The sequence below is a fragment of the Diadema setosum genome, chromosome 9 (genome assembly GCF_964275005.1).
Source record: "Diadema setosum chromosome 9, eeDiaSeto1, whole genome shotgun sequence".
Classification (NCBI taxonomy): domain Eukaryota; kingdom Metazoa; phylum Echinodermata; class Echinoidea; order Diadematoida; family Diadematidae; genus Diadema; species Diadema setosum.
The window spans coordinates 4354357-4360572 of record NC_092693.1 but is presented as its reverse complement, the minus strand read 5'-3'; positions in this window follow the sequence as shown (position 1 = coordinate 4360572).

The following is a 6216-nucleotide window of genomic DNA, read 5'->3' as shown; positions in this document are numbered from 1 at the left end:
GTCAATGACCTCAAAATGTCAGAAAATTGATATTTTGCATCATTGGTTAATGATAAAACACAGTAATGATGTACTAAAACTTAATTTTTGTCACTGTGAAATTGTCTTTATATTCCACAGAGCCCTGTCAGGTTTCTATCTTTGACCTCTGATGACCTTCAGAGGTCAATGACCTCAAAATGTCAGAAAATTGATATTTTAATGCGTCACTCATAACTGAAACACGATAATTATGTACTAAAAACTAATTTTTGTAAGAGGAATTGCCTCAATGTTCCACTGAGCCTTTCGAGTCAGATTTCTACCTTTGACCTCTGATGACCTCAGATGACCTATGATGAGGCCAATGACCTCAAAATGTCAGAACATTGATATTTGGTGCAATTGGTTGATGACAAACATGATTTAGGTGTTATATTCATTTGTATTACAATTGAATTGTTTTCCTATTCCACAGAGCAAGAGAAATTACTCACGTGTCTCTACCTTTGACCTCTGAGGAAGGTGACAGGTCAATGACCTCAAAATATCAGAATATTGATATTCTATGTATAGTCAATGGTCAACTTTAATACCCGATGTACAATCATTTATGCTATAATAGAAGAATCTTGTCATTCCATGGAACATTGGTCATTAGCCTGTGCGTTATATCCAACTTTGACCTCTCAGGACAATGAGAGGTCACTGAGGTCACATGTGTAGGCTTACCTGTATTGATGTTTGGCTTCATTGGTGTAATCGTAAATACTTAATCATGTACAAATCACGCATTGATGTTTTGATCAAAGTATGTATGCATATTCCACAGAGCATTGGTTTATAGTAACAGGTCTCTGAAATGTGAGAGGTCAATTACTTCAGAAATAAAGCTTAAGTTTCTTGAGTGATGGCAGTGACCTCAAATGCAACTGTTATGTTTGGGTTAGTTATGTAGACTAGCAAATATGGCCATTATCTCGACACTCGAGGAAAACAAGGCCCACGAGACTGATCTACAGAATGTTTAATCTATTCAGTGTAAGTCTCATAGATCTTTTCCCCCATTTGTCGGACTCATTATAGGACTGGTTTGCCTAAGTGTCAAGCTCATGGGCAATATTTGCATAGTTTCCAGCTGGTGGGCCTGTATTGGCCAGTGTAAAGCTGGTGGGTTGTTACAGTATGACTGCGATGAATGACTCATGGTCCTGGAGTATACAGTCCACAGCTGCGACATCATGGACCATCTTGAACACTTCGACATACTGTGAGGCCCAACATGCATTCCACATGAAGCAATCCTGTGTATTGCAACTAGCTATTGCCATCCGAGACCTACCCAGGGAATAGATAAGCATTCATGGCAAACCATGGAGAAAGCGGATTGTGCAAAATATTTTGGAGTTCCAATAGGAGGCTCAGCTGGAATCAAATCGCCACAGCAGCTTAAAAAGGTTATACTTCAACCAAAGACTCTCTCCAGACGAAGATACGAGTATCATAAAGTTCAGGTGTTTTGCTACTCCATGCCGCTCAGGACTGTCCTGGAATATGCATGCATCTGGGATCCATTCACCCAGGTGAAACATCATGAAGTTTGGAATGATCCAGAGAAGATATGCACTCTTTAGCTGCAATGACCATCATATGCAAAACAAGCAGTGTTACAGCCACACTTGAAAAACAAAACAAAGCAAAACAAAACAAAACTACAATGGCAATCCCTGTAAGAAAGTACAGCTCAGGCAAATTCAGCGATGATGTTCTGCATCAAGAACCCCACAATATCCACTCCGCAGGAAGTTGTGGCTCTATTGCTGCATTCTTCAAAAAGGGCAAATGACCAAAAATGTCAGGCATCATTTGCAAGAACACAAAGTAGGCCTACTCCCAAAAAAGGTGGCGGCTACTCTCGGCCACTGTCTCTTGTATCTCTTTGAAACACTTCAGGAGAGAGATACTCAATATTCAGCTCTGTTATTAAAGATACATATGTCTCTCTTTTTGTTTTTGCATTTGTTTGTTGTTTTTTGCTTCATATAGCTCTTTGGATACCTTCTTTAACCAATTAAGAAAAGGCTCAATGGCAGAATATTACAAGATTACACAGTATAATGAAGAAGAAGAACAAGAAGAAGAAGAAGAAGAAGAAGGAGAATAGGAAACGAGATCTGCTGTCAATGATGCAGAGCCAATACCAATCAGTTCCATGGCAGATCTTAGTCGGCACTGCAAAGGTTTGGATGTCTCTCTCTGTTGACAAAGGATATTCTAAAGCTCCAAGTAAGTCCATGGGGTGGTTTACATTGTCTGGGCATAGAGGGTTGGGTTGGGTATATGAGGATATGATGCTTTGTTATAACAATTAGGTCTGAGATATCTATTTTTTATGTTCGTTTTGACCATCCCGCATGGATCTCCAACGAAAAGGAATGATAATGTGTTAGACCCAGCCGCCACCGTGTTTTTTCAATAGATTTTGATATTACAGTGTAGTTGAGAAAAAAGTAACCGCTCATTGTCCTAGATGGAAGTCAAAATTGAACTGTGTGTGGAATACTCTGCATACAATTTTGGACACACACACACACACACACACACACACACATAAAATGCATTTTTTTAAATATAATTATTATTTCATAAGCAGCAGGCCATTACAAATCAATGAGACCAGACATCAATATTCTTACATTTTGATGCATATCTTTCAATATCCTCCAGAGGTCAGAGGATCATCGCTAATGTTCATGTGAAATGAGTACACGCCTTTTGAATTGCTCACTTTTATTGCTATAGAAATACACAATATGTGCATCATGTCAATCATTAAATATTGTATCAGTTTCACTTTCAGTCTTGGATTATTTTTTCTATGTACAAATAAAATCGTGGCAAAGTAAACAACTTTCACATCAAAATTTAAACGAGAATACTAAAAAAGAAATAGATGTATTAACGTGCAAGGCAAATACCAGGCCTACATCATCTTAAGGTATACAGGTGAAGGAAATCACCTTATTGATAAACAATTTACTTGACTGGGATAGCGACCACTGAACAATATTGTTTCTTAAAACTCTCTCTTCTTTTCAACAAGTGGAATAAAACACATGCACATACCGGGGCATTAGTTTGGAGGAGGGGTGGGGTGGTGGCAGGGATAGTTGACCCCCACCCCATTAAATTCTGAGATGTGGACTATGTTTTGTTGTTGTTAGTTTTTGTTGTTGTTTTTTGTTTTTTGCCTTTTAGACAGAAAACTGCCCAAGTTTTTCACTTTAAGTGTGCATCGGATTGTTAAAATTTAATTCTGAAATGCAAAATCTCCCTTCTGTGAGAGGGGATATCTCCTTTCGATAGACTCCTTCCCCTTGCTTGGTTCCTTCCACAGATATAACATACTTTGGGGAATGATAATTTCCTTATTCTATGAAAAATGTTTTTAAGAGATATTTTTATCTGAATTCCAAAGATGAAAAGGCTTTCCTATATATGCACGATTGTTCATTTTGGAGGGCAAGAGGCATTTGCCCCGCCTCCCGAGAAAATATGGGAGGGGGAATGGTGGGGACATAAAACTTTGCCTCCAAGTATTTCCTGAGATTGAGATTTTTTTTTTCTTCACTTTTTTGACAGAAAATGAATTGTCACTGAACATTTTAGCTATAGTATGCACCAGATTAAAAGGCAGAATCTCCTTTGCATACCCCCTCCCCCACACTATCTTTCGTTATGTCCCCTTCCATATACGCTCAGTGCTTTTGTCCCATTTTTGTTCTATATCATCACAAAGTATGTACCAGATCTTTAATTTCAGTTCCGACATATTAAAGAAAATCCCTCTTGTTGGAGGGGGTAGTGTATCTTTCAATTAACAATCCCTCCTCGGTTTCTACCCTTAGATTTGGTACACTCCTTTTACTGATAATTTCCCAAATATTCCATCATAAATGTGTATACTAGATTTTTTTTTTACATTTCTATTCTTACTGCAAAGGCTCCCTCGCATGGGAAGGATTGGGGGACAGCCCCTTTCATACCCTCCTCTCGCTGTATCAACCTCCCCTCCATGCATTGATTATGGCTACACATTTGGGTATGGACTTTTTTTTTTCAAAGTGGTAGTTCAACCAAGAGTGGCACGAGATCATTGAATTGCAAACAAAAGAATGCAAAAGCTCCATAATGTGGGAGGGGGATACCTCCACCCACATCCTTCTGTCGATTGGTCTTCCTCCATAGATGGCTGACTTACTACACCTTTTTGATACAAATTTCGAGGTATTCCTTCAAAAGTGCCTGTGTGCCAGGTCGTTGAATCTCATTTCTCAAAATACAAGAGCTCTGTCGAATGGGAGTGGAATACCCTACCCTCGCCAACGCTGCGCTTCCTGGGTTCCCATCCATATAGACTTGGTACACCTTGGTGATCCATAATTTTCCAAATATTCCCCAAAACGTGTGCATCAGATTCTTAAAAAAAAAACAAACAAACAAACTTCGTCTTTGGGAGGAGGGTAGGTGAGATGCGCCCACACCCCATCAACTTCCGTATAAGTGATGACGCACACATTAAACAAGAGCTACACTGAATCACTGATTTCAGGTCTAAACCTGCAAAAATCCAATCCCCCACCCACATCCTCCCCCTCCCCCTCCGCTTCATTCCTTTGCACCATGAACTTATGCTTTTACATATTTTCCAAGTCCCCCCCCCCCCACGTGAAAACAGATCGACACCCCTTGCTCTGTGCACATACCCGACTTAGATAATTACCTGAAAAGTTCTGCGGAATGAGTAGCCACTTTTTTGGTAACAGAAATGCCCTACATTATAAACAATTATTAACTATTAACTATCGCAATATCAATATTAACATCCTCACATTTCATTCGAGGTATTTGTCCTTGTGTGATTTTCATAGGTGAACGGTAATGGCTCGTTAATAAACAGGGCCTACGAGTGCTCTCTAAAACATCATCATGTTTACCATTGATGATGCCAAACTATTCTGATACTTTGAGGTCATTGACCTCTCGAGATCATCAGAGGTCAAAGGCAGAAACTCGTCTGTGTGCCTTGGAATATGAAGACGATGTCATTGTACACAGATATGCTTGTTTTGTACATCCTTACCATGTTTGACCTTTCACCAATGATGTCATACTTCAATATTCTGATATTCTGAGGTCATTGACCTCTCAAGGTCATCAGAGGTCAAAGGTAGAAACCTGTCTGCTCTTTAGAATATGAAGACAATTTCATTGTAAGACAGATATGCTTGTTTTGTACATCTTAACAATGGTTACCATTAACCAATGACATCACAGATCAATATAATATTTAGAGGTCATTGACCTCCAAAGGTCATCAGAGGTCAAAGGTTAAAACCTGTCAATGCTCTGTGGAATCAGAAAATGGTTTCCCTGAAGTATAGATGCATGTTTAGTGAATCATAACCACATATATCATTCACAAATGTCTAAAAACATCGATATTTTGATATTTAAAGTTCATTGACCTCTGGAGGTCATCAGAGGTCAAAGGTAAAAACCTGTCAGTGCTCTGTTGAATCTGGAAATGATTTCTCTGTAGTATAAATGCATGTTTAGTGCAACATAACCACATATATCATTTGCAAATGTCTAAAAACATCGATTTTCTGATATCTAAAGTACATTGACCTCTGGAGGTCATCAGAGGTCAAATCAGACTTACCTCCCGATCTTAAAATAAATCTTATGGTATGTACTAACACTGGTGAAAGTTTCATGCTTTAGTCAAATTTTGCACAATTCACGTGATTTTGAGGGCTTATCTGCTCTACTATGCCTGGTGCGCTCCCACTGGATCCACCACTGATGTTGACATTACTTAGAAAAGATTATGACTTTCAGGGTGAAAAAAGGGTTTTCTATGATGAATTGGGCTATTTACCTTAGTCCAATTTTGTAAACACTGAAAATGATGATGTTGTTTTGTTTTTCTCCTGTGTTTTTCATGCCTTTTAGAGACTATAGGTGGCGGAGTTAGTTGCATATTGATGGCATTACCTCCAGAAATCTTGTAATGTTATAGGCATACTCCTCTATAAAGAGCACGTTACAGTGTTCTTTTTTTACTGATTATAGCCGAAACATTTTCAAATTCATTTGTAGTATTTTTGTTCTCATTTAGGCCTATTAGTACAAACTTCCATTCATGCTTATCAAAAGGGCATTATGAATTTC